Source organism: Mustela lutreola, chromosome 6 (genome assembly GCF_030435805.1).
Source record: "Mustela lutreola isolate mMusLut2 chromosome 6, mMusLut2.pri, whole genome shotgun sequence".
NCBI lineage: Eukaryota > Metazoa > Chordata > Mammalia > Carnivora > Mustelidae > Mustela > Mustela lutreola.
Window position 1 is genome coordinate 99,843,458 of NC_081295.1, and position 11,785 is coordinate 99,855,242.

Consider the following 11,785-nt stretch of genomic DNA (forward strand, 5'->3'; position numbering starts at 1 on the left):
AAATGCACGTCCATATTTTTAAAAAGTTGGCTCAAATCAAACACACACACACACACTAAACAGGTCGGACAAAAGCCATCTGCAGGGTAAACACAATCAGCCATTTCTTACTTTGGTGTACAAGCTAAATCCAGAATCATTAACATGGTATTCTAGGCTCAGATTCAGCAATGACCTACTTTTCCAAATGTCTCTCTGCCCTTGCTTGGGCCTTTGGCTAGCCAAGAGGCAGTCTGGCTGACTCCCGGGACACCCAAGTCACCTCTCTGCCCCACGCACCTCTGCTCTGCTGGCACTGGAATGCCTTTCTCCCAGCTTCTCCAACTCTACGTCGAGAGTTCTACTTCTCCTGGAGGCCTTCCCGGAATTCTCCCCAGCCAAAGACTAATTCAATAATTATATACAATCTGCTCTCCCTGGGCCTCCGGCACACTCTCAGAGGTTGTGTTTCACCTGCGCTCTACTTTCTCCCACATCCCGCCATGCACCGCCCATCACAAGGCTTCAGAGAAAAGGTGTGATGTTATATCACAAGCAACTTGTGTGCAGAGTCTCCTCCCTAGCACCCAATCTGCCCTCACCCCCAAGCCCCAGGATACTCCCTGTAGGTCCTAGCCGAATGTCTGGGCTTCTTGAAAGCTCCAGCTTTAAGGAACTATGCTGAGTTTTGCCTGGCCTAGCTAAACTCACACCTGGAAGACTGCACCTGATGGGCTCACAAGTTTTCTACTGAATCCTTGAAACTGCTGCAGGGGGAGAGAAACTCCCCCTTCTTGCAGCCCCTCCACAGGGCTCTGCTCCACAGCCCCCCAATGCCCCACATCTCTTTACTGTGTCCTCAGTCACTTGGGAAGTTGGGCCAGGGGCTTTTAATGAGCCAAGCAGCCTCACCCACCCTATGGGAGTGGACTCAAGTGTTAGCCCAGCTGATTTGGTTAGGGGGATACCAGCATCACCTGGGAATGGGAAGAGACACCTTATAGCAACAGCACCTGGACTTGGCTTATCCCAGTCTGTACTGATGTTACCTTCCTAAAAACACCAGAACCCTGGGTGGCTCAGTGGGTTAAAGCCTCTGCCTTCAACTAGCTCATGTCATGATCCCAGGACCCTGGGATTGAGCCACGCATTGGGGGGCCTCGGCTCTGTGGGGAGCCTGCTTCCTCATCTCTCTACCTTTCTGCCTACTTGTGATCTCTGTCAAACAAATAAAATCTTAAAAAAAAAAAAATCAGAGCCCAGAGGAGCCTCATAGACATTCAGATCAAAGTAGGAAACTGAGCCACAGGGAAGTGCAGCTTGCCCAGGGACAAGGCAGAGTGTGCCCTGGCTAGGATCCAAGACACCCAATGCCAGCCCAAAGGACTTTTCCCCACTAAGTCATACATTTGCCGCTATCATTTTTCTGTGAAAAACACAGGGAGATTAGTGCAGCTATGTATTTTTTCAAAAACTCCATTTTGCAGCTAAGCGAAGTTGGGCTTCTGATTTCTTATCCTTCCTGCCTTTGTGAACACAGCACTTGGGAAATCAACACTTGCTGCTCCTCCAGCCATCCCTGCCTTGGTACAATTTCCCTAGCAGAAGGCATGCAGCCACACATTTCAGACTCCTAGCAAAACGTGTCACAAGAGGGGACAAAATGAGAAAACTCTCACGGGGAGTTTGCTGTGATGTGTCTTGATCTCCTTCCCATCGAGCTTGCCATATTTCCCTAGGAACATTCAAGTAAGGAAGAGCTACCATTTAAATGATGAAAAAATTTTACACTTAACACTGTTTTTTTGGGGGGGTGCCTGGGTGGCTCAGTGGGTTAAGCCTCTGCCTTTGGCTCAGGTCATGATCTCAGGGTCCTGGGATTGAGCCTCTCACTGGGGTCTCTGCTCAGCGGGAAGCCTGCTTCCCCACCCCTCCCAAGTGCCTCTCTGCCTGCTTGTGATCTGTCAAATAAATAAAAATAAAATCTTATTAAAAAACTTTTTTTTTTTTTTAATTAAGAGGTTATACTGTCTCCTTCTCATACCCATCCCAAGAACCTGTATGTCAGTGTAGAAAGAGATCTAGTGATGGTAAGACGAGATTATTATCCTGGCTTCACAGACAAAGCAACTGACGCCCAGCACAGCTCAAAATCAATCGTCCATGAATTTGTAGCCAAATAAATGGACCAGGCACTGTGCTAGGTCCTGGAAATAACAGTGATGGCAAGACGGACACAGTCCTTACCCTCAGAGTGCTTCCGGCCTAGCAGGAGAGAGACTGTCGATTACTTATACGAAATTGAGTGTTACTGGGAATATGTCACCCCAAAACATGCCACTTTGGCGTAGGAATTTTGAGCTGAATGCAACCATGAAAGAGACCACAGAAAAAGCTCCCTACCTTCCCCATTTGCCTAAAAGCAGGGCACAGATTTCCCATTGTGAAGGGATCCTCCTCCTGTCTTGTACTGGAAGGACAGAAAGATGGAACCACTGGAGAGGACTCTAGATTCAGCAGTCCCAAGATGGCACAGAGAGGAAGTGACATAACAAAACTTTCTGAACATTCATTGGCCACTACATTTACCTTCCCACAATGTGCCAGCTCCAGAAGCTCAAAAGTCTTTTCAAAATGTCTTTCACTTCTCTACGTATTTATTGTCCACTGTAGAAGCCCTTGGGTCTGACCATGTCTTTGGGGTCTCATTTCATGTCTCTGAGGCCCTCCGAATACATGCGAATTTAACCTTTTACTCCTGATCGTCCATCCCTTGGCAGTTTAATTTCCAGGCAGGGCCTCAGTCACAGAACCAGAGAAGGTAGAGGAGACCGTGTTTCTCCCCTACAACATCTTCTGGCACTTTGTCCCGTATCCTTTCCACTTCGCAGTGTTGACACCACACTCCCTAATCAGCAGTGAAGGAGAGTTCCAGGTGAGCTCAAGTCTCAGTCTTCAGTGGCTCCTTCCACCTGACCTTGTCACCACCCTGCCCACTTCCCTAAAGCATGCCTTATTTTGAGGCGAGTCTGGAGATCTTAATCTTCATGGTCCACATTTTGAGTTCCGCAGTGGTATCTTTCAGGGTTGGTTATGCCAGAGCCAGCTGCCCATCGCTCATCTCTGTTTTAACATTGAGGCTTAGGCACAGCCAGAAGCCAGAGAAAGCATTGGGAGTTTTCTGCTTAACAACACACTTAGCCATGCAAACCGCAGCAAGCTTTGATGGTTTCTGAGAAATGTCTGGCATTTCTAAGGAAGCTATCATGTAAAGCCAGCCTTGTGACCTCTGGTCACACAAGCACGTTTCCACATCCAAAGCCTGGGATTCTTTACATCAGTGCACAGCATGGAGTCTATCTCACTGGTGAACCCTGGCAGCTTTTGCTACCGCAGATTCAGCAAAATCCAACAGGAGAAAACCAAAACTACTCTGAGAAAACAGGTCGTTGGAGGAAGAATGACAACTGATATGCAAAGGGTGGGGATGTGTGTGTGTGTCTGTGTGTGTGTGTGTTTGTGTGTGTTTTGTGCATTGCAACTTTAGGGACACCAGAGAATTTTAATTCTTATTTTGAAGTATTGCAGAAGGAGCTTTGTCAGGCCCCAATGGTGGAGCCTGGGTAACATCACCAGATGTTGTGAGTGCCCAGCCCCAGCCCCTGAGTCCCTAGGCACTTCGTGCCAGGTATAAACTAGGGATGCCTTGGGCTCACCTGCTTGGGTGTCAGACGTGGTCGGTCCCTTTAGCAGTCTGTCCTAAAGTCTGCTCCACTATGCGAGGCCCATCTTCCTTCCGCTCCCTGAGCCAAGGAACTCTTAAGGTGGGTCAGGAGTTCAGAGAGAAGAGAACTTGGATCCTTCCATGACCAGGACACAGGCATGTTCAGAAATGGCTGAGAGGGGCGCCTGGGTGGCTCAGTGAGTTAAAGCCTCTGCCTTCAGCTCGGGTCATGATCCCAGGGTCCTGGGATTGAGCCCCACATCCGGCTCTCTGCTCAGCAGGGAGCCTGTCGTCCCCCCCCCGCCCCCCCCCACCGCCGCCTACTTGTGATCTCTGTCATATAAATAATCTTAAAAAAAAGAAAGAAAGAAAGAAAAAGAAATGGCTGAGAGATTTGCAAAGGGCGGGGAGGCTTATTGTAAGCAAGGCTGCAGGGAAGAAGGGCGGGGACCCTAGGGGACCAGTCACAACGCTAAGGAGCAGGGCGGGAATGCCAGACTCTGCTGCAAGTCTGGCGGCCTGGGACAGACTATGGCTGGAGAGCAGCATAGCGGCCTTCCAGTCCAGAGTGCCCGTCCCCAGCGGGATTCCCCCAGGAGAAGCTGTGTGCGAGGAAAGGGACTCCTCTATGGGAGAGGAGACCGCGGAAACCCAGAGCAGGGTCAGGGTCGTGTTAGGATCGCCAAGAGCCCACTGATGCGCCACACCCTGAAGGTGTCAGGGGTGTAAGGCCCTGCTTCCCGGCACTCATGTGCCCATGAAGGATGGCAGAGACCTCGGCAGAGGCCCCGGTGGCAGGGCAGCCCAGCAGCCCGGGGAACCAGGGCAATGGGGGAGCAGAGCTGCAGCCAGAGGAAGGGTCTGGGAGCTGTGGCTGGACTGTCCTGCAGCTGCTCCCTTCCGCCTGTCACAGGGAGAGGGACTGCCACACAGCAAGGGGGCACACTTCAGGACGGACAGACCCTCCAAGGTGAGCCTGAGGCCTCCCTGGGGGAAGCACGTCACATCCCGCTTAGGGACCCCCAGGACATGGGGGGAGGGTGGGAAAGGAAAGGCACTCGGGATTGCACTTCAAGTGGGAGCCCACATGGACCGGGTGCTCTGGAGGATGGAGTTTGCTCAGGTTCTTAGGACCTAGGTCCTATTTCTTGCAAAATGAGCCACTGCTTTAACAACAGCTTAATTAAAAAACAGTAAGAAACACTATTACATTAAATATACACATAAATTGCCACATCCTGATTTCAGAAATATTAGAATACGGTAATAAAGAAATATACAATGTTGTATAGAATTGAGGTGACTCTGTCATACTAACACAGTGACATTTGCCCTCACAGGCCAGAGAAGGACATGTGTCTCGGTGACACCAGGGGGTCAGGGGAGCTGTAGCCCTGCCATGTTGGTTTCAGAACAGGCTTCACCACTTGGGTGAAGTGGTTTGGGGCCCCATGACCGCCCCTCAGAACCCTTCCACAGAGCTCCTTGCAGTTCTGGCCCCGAACCTTCCGGTTCAAGAATATTAGGAAGCTCTAGGAATGGTACCTGCATGACTCTCTTTTCTTGGCAAAGTTTCATCGAAGCTGTATTTATTGTAGTGAATCTCAGCTTATTATTTAAAGGAATTGTGTGGCATATCCTTTGTGAATTTAAAGGTTTTCAAAGAAGTGAACACTCATCTCATCATCTGTATTTTCCTGGTAACATTTTGGGGGGCTCAGAATTCAGTTGATTTATCTTTTTTTATTTCAAATGAGTTCCGTGGGACTTGTGGAGCATTTGGCCTTTTCCTGGTGTGGTGTTTGACTGATGGGGAATGACTTTTCCCTCCCGAGGCTTCCCCCTGCTAGCCCTCTTCTCAGTGGCTAACTGTCGGGAGGGCCCGATCTCCTTACTCCATTAGCCAGTCCTCCTCCTTCCCCGGGTTTTGGGACACCACTAAGCTCTGGGAGACCAAGGCAAATACTGTGAGTGGTTGAGAGCATAGATCGGGACTAGAACTGCCTGGGTTCAAATCCTGACTCCCCCAAGTGATCAACTAAAGGCCCCTGGGAAAGTTACTTGTTGGCATTTAGGAGAGTGATGGTAACAGCACCCTCTTTATGGTGCTGCTATCTTAAGTAGGTAAATCAACATACAGCCCTTAAAACAGAACCTGGCACAGAGTAATTTCTCAACAAATGTGAACTACTAACTCCAAAACAAGCAAGGCCAAAATGGACTCTGGTTTGAGGTGGACTCATAAAGCACACACCAGTCCTAGAATATTCCCCAGCATCCTGCCAAAGTGGGCCTCCTGTGATGGGCCAAGTCAGTCCTAGGCCAAATCACTGTCCCGCAAAGGCCCCTGCTAGAATGCAGACACAAAACCATATGAGGATAACTTATTCAGAGCTGTTAGCAGAGCATGGGTTTTCGCAAGTGAAGTCTTTTGAGGAGGTTCCTGACCCCTGGAGGACACACTCAGACGGGATGGATCCACGGGACTGGATCCAAGTTTGGTGCTTATGAAAAGGGGAACTGGAAATGAATTTTAAAGGAAACATTCAAAGTTTCAAACACCTGGAGGAATAAAGGCACATGGTAAACAGGCTACCTTTCATCCAACATGTTGATTTCATACTTACATACTGCAATCCAGTTACCATTAACGCCTCCGTCGTGTCTCCTACTTCTTTTTTTGTGGTGAGAACACTTAAGATCTTTTAGTGACTCTTAAGAATATGATGCAGTGTTGAAACTATAATGACAATGCAGGGCCTGAGATCCCCAGAACTTGCTCATCTTCTAATTCCAAATTTGTACTCTTTGATCAGGCTCTTCCTAATGCACTTCCCCACCCCCACCCTCTGCCACCCCCACCACCCCCACGGCTCATGCTCTTAACCAACCCTTACTCTGTACTGTATCTGGGTAGCCTTGTTAATTAACGTCTTGGAAGTTCAGTCTTCTTCTTTGTGAAATGAAGATGGTGAAAACGGTCTACATCATCATTCTGAGGGTTAAATAAGGGAATGTATAGAAAGCCTGCAGCACAGTGTCTGGCACGTTCTAACCCTCTCAATAAAAAGTACATTCTTTCCCAGGCTTCACTGAGAAACTTTCTGCATCTCAGAACGGAGCTTTGACAGCTCGAACACTTCAGTTCCTCCAAGGGATGTTCTCTATCTCCCTTACAACTAGAGCAAAACCAAATGGGTCCCAAGAAGCGGGAAAAGGGGGCATTTGTACCCTATTAAGAGTCTTAATACTTTCTAGAACACTTAATTGAATTTGTTTTGAGATAAGTCTTAATTTAAGGCTTAGTTTTAGTTTTTTATTCCCCAGGCTACAGGTCTGGATGAATGCCTGCTGGGAGAGGGCCTGACTGGTAGCTGTTGATCTGGAGAAAGACCTTCAAGTGTTGGCCCTGTTTTTGGAGTCGCCACCCTTCCCATTCCCATTCTTCAGCTTGGTGACAAGCCCACAGACTTTCCGGAGCCCCACCTCTAGTCTCCCAACATACTTCCACAATATCGGTCCATATACCCACCATCTACTTCCCATCTCTCAGTAATGTGTTGACCTTTCTGATGCACTTATGATCTCCCTTATATTCTCTTGGCTTAGGAGTTCATTCTTTTTCTGTACTTTATAACTGACACTGAGGAAGATGTCAAGAGGTGGCAAAGGCATACATTTGGTCTGAACTAAGTGATAAATGACTTTGTTTTTATACACAACAAAGGCAGTAGAACTAGTTTCTACTCTGGACACTTTGTTCTTATTTATGTTTATCAACGTCAGAATAACATTCTTGATCATGGATTTTGATTAGCCTTTGACATTTCTTTATGTTTGAGCCATTCTAAGTCATCTTCAGGAGCTCGGAATTAAGCCAGGTGATAGGAGGTTCACTGATTACATATATGAAGCCTGACAGTATTAAAAGTAAAATTGTGCTACTGTAACTGTTAAGATCTATGTTTCTACTTTACTTGCCTTTTATAATTTTCTATTAGTATTTTATCTTGACCTCAATAAATATGGATTCCTTTGATCTAGTATTGTATCTTGTAACTTTCTCTAGGCCCAGGTATGGTTCTTGTAATCAATCAATACTCAGTAAACACAGTTGATTCAATTTTGCCTGGTACAGTAGCTGAGGCAAATACACGAGTACGTGCTCAATGAAAAATTGTTGAATAAAACACCCAACTAAAATAAGTTTCAAGGGGCAGCTGGGTGGCTCAGTGGGTTAAGCCTCTGCCTTCAGCTCAGGTCATGGTCTCAGGATCCTGGATTGAGCCCTGCATTGGGGGGGGGGGGGTCCTTGCTCAGCAGGGAGCCTGTTTCCCCCAACCCGCTCTCTCTCTGCCTGCCTCTCCCTCTCTGCCTACTTGTGATCTGTGTCAAATAAGTAAATAAAATCTTTTTTTTAAAAAAAATAAGTTTTAAAAAGAGAATGAGAAAAAGAAAATTCTTCTTCTTCTTTTTTTTTTTTTTAAAGTAGGGTCCCTGCCCAACAGGGGGTTTGAATTTACAAATGCAAGATCAGGAGTCACATGCTCTACGGGCTGAGCCAGCAGGTGCCCCCTCCCCAATTATCATCTTTTTACATACAAGAAAATGCCCCAGAACAGAACTCAGTAAGTGCCTGGCACAACAAATGAAAAATAAAAAGACCCACACCAAACCTCACTATCATGAAATCTCAGATAACCAGAAATAACAAAAAATATCTTAGAAGTTTCTGAAAAGAGAAAGTAGGCCACATTCAAATGGCCAGAAATTAAAACATCATCCCACTGTTCTCAATAGCAAGAAAGCTAGAAGATAGTGGAGCAGTAACTTCAAATTTTTGAGTGAAAATCACTTCCAACCTAGACTTCTATTCTCAACTAAAACTTCATATATGCGGACAGAATTAAGACATCTTCAAATGTACAAAAACTCAGAAGTTATTGTCCATCCATCTTTTCATAGGAAATTAGTGGAGTGCATGCTCTACCAAATCAGGACCTATGCCAAGAGTGAGAAAGGAGTGGAATCCCCCAGAGAGGAGAAGAAAGAAGGTCCTAAGATGATGGTGAAGAGAAACAATAGGACAGTAAAACATCAGGATTACTGTGCAGTCTGTGCACAGTTGAGGAGAGATGGAAGAATCTAGGAGGATGATCTTTAAGAAAGCTAGAAGTTATGGGTGCTTGGGTGGCTCAGATAGTTAAGTGTCTGCCTTTGGTTCAGGTCATGATCCAGGGTCCTGGGATTGATCCCCGCATCAGGCTCTAGGCTCAGTCAGGAGTCTGGTTCTCCCTCTCCCTCTGCTGCTCCTCCTGTTTGTGGTCTCTCTTTAATTAGTAAAATCTTAAAGAAGAAAACTATGAGCTACTATGAAGAAAAGGACTTTTATAACTTGGACAGTGGTTAAGTATAAACTATCGTTAGTAATATAGCAAACTACGCAATGAAATGAGACAATCATTAACTCCAGAATAAACAATCTGTTGTCTAAGAAGGGTACTGTAATTATAGTACACCAAACGGTCTCCTTGTAACATAGTCATAAAAGCAGAAATTCTGCATATTCATTCAACCAAAGGTCATAATTACATTTTGATTCAATAAATGGTGCTGAAACCATTTCATATCCATGTGCGAAAGAAAATGAAGCTCAACGCTTACCTCATGCCATATAACCAGAAACAGAACACTGACCTAAATGTAAGAGTTGAGAAATAAAATTTCTAGCAGAAAACAAAGGAGAAAATTTTTGTGATCTTGGATCAAAAAGACATTAATAGCTGGGATAAAAATACATAAAACCTATATTCGATTATAGACGTTTATCCAAAAGATTTAGGAAAAAGTCTGTAGAACATTTATCTGGTAAGAGAACTGTAAGCAGAATATGTAAGTCCTACAACTTTTTATTGGGAAATAAACCCAATGAAGTAGACAGAAGTTTTGAAAAGGGGCGCCTGGGTGGCTCAGTCCCTTAAGTGTCTGCCCTCAGCTCTGGTCCGGATCCTAGCGCCCTGGGATCAAGCCTCAACCCCCATCAGGCTCCCAGTAGGGAGCCTACTTCTTCCTCTCCCACTCCCCCTTTCTTCTGCATTTAGGTGCTCTCTATCAAATAAATAAAATCTAAAAAAAAAAAAAAAATTTCGAATAGGCACTTCACCAAAAGATATACAAATGGAAAATCAGCATACAAAAGTTCAGCATCATTAGTCATCAAGGGAAATGCAAATTAAGACCACACTGAGGGGTGCCTAGGTGGGACAGTCAGTTAAGTGGGTGATGCTTGGTTATGCTTGGTTTTGGCTGAGGTCCTGGTCTCTGGATCATGAGATCGAGACCTGGAGCCCTGTGTCAGTTCTGCACTCAACGCAGTCTGCTTAGAGTCTCTCCCTCCTTCTCCTTCTACCCCACCTCCCCCTCTCTAAAATAAATAAATAAATCAGGGTCCCTGAGTGGCTCAGTAGGTTAAGCATCTGCCTTTGGCTGAGGTCATGACCCCAGGGTCCTGTGATTGAGTCTGACCTGCTTCTTCCTCTGCCTATTGCTCCCCCTGCTTGGGCTCTCTCTGACAAATATATTTGAAAAATCAATTTTTTTTTTTTTTTTTTAAAGACCACACTGAAATAGCACTACGTATACCTACTAGAAAGGCTGAAATTTAGACGACTGGGGCAAGAAGCAACTGAAACTTTTGTACACGAACTGGTAAGGATGCAAAATAATATAGCCATTTTGTAGAAATAGTTTGGCAGTTTCAGTTAAAGTTACACGTGCACACAAGACGAAACAGTACTGTATATATTTGCAAGATGCTGAGAGAACAGATCTTAATACTTCTCATCACAAGATAAAATGCTTGGAATTATGTGCAGTGATGGGTGTTGACAAAACTTATTGTGCTGATCATTTCACAATACACACAAATATCAAATCATTGTCTTATATGGTTAGCTAAAGCTAATACAATTTTATATAGGGCAATTTAGTCTCAAAAAAAAAAAAAAGTTGAGCACACACACTAATATACCCCATTCCCTGCTCTCAGAGATGGAGCAGGAAGAATGATAAGAATTAGACCTTTGAAAAACAAGGAAAAATCACAATATTCAAGGTACATGAAAGTGTATTTTAAGCCTATTATAGTTAATTGGTGATTATGCTCTGAAGAAAAGAATTTCTCTTCTCTGCAAAGCAGTAAAAACATGCTGGATAAACTTATTTGGGAAATAGTGAGAGAGATGTCTGTTCAGTTATTTGCACAAGTGACCCTGAAAAACTTAGTTCAAGCTCTTGGATCCAGTGGTTACAGACTCAAGGACCACGTAGAAGAGGAGACTCAAAACCCTGGAAATCTCAGAGGAGAACTGAATTTCTGGCACACTACTTTTCAGAATTTTGAGCCAAAATTTTTAGCAAGCACAGATCGCTTGCTTTAGAGCATGGAGAAAAGGCATTTATGGGTGAAAAAATAATTTAGGGGCACCTGGCTGGCTCTGTTGGTAGAGCAGATAGGTCCTCATCTCATGGTTGTGAATTTGAGCCCCCACACTGGGTGCAGAGATTACTTAAATCAACTTGAAAAAATACCTTACTATGACTGAAAATAACAAACCACAACCCACAAAGCAATCTGATTCTTATGGAGACAATCTCGAGCAAACTACATGCTAACTAGCTGATGGCTAGATTGGTGTGTGCTTGTGACAATTTACTGAGCTGTATAGATGATTTGTGCATTCTTCTGTATGTAAGCTGTATTTCAACTTTTTTACAGTATCCTATATGATTCTATTTGTTAATCTTCCCCCAAAAGGCAAAACCGAACTATTGTTTCAAAGTACATGCAAATGTAGTTAAATATAAAAAGCCAGTCAATTACATAATGTTTGGGATGCAGAAAAGGGTTTAAGATCAGGAGTGGGTGAGATTAGGGGCTCCTATCAGGGGACTTTGACTTACTGTCAGTAAGTTCTATTTCTTGGCCTGAATGGTGCTTACATAAGCACTTGCTTTAGAACTCTGTTAAACTCTAAGTTTTATGCACTTAGAAAACAAATTAAGTAGATTCAACCCAATCTA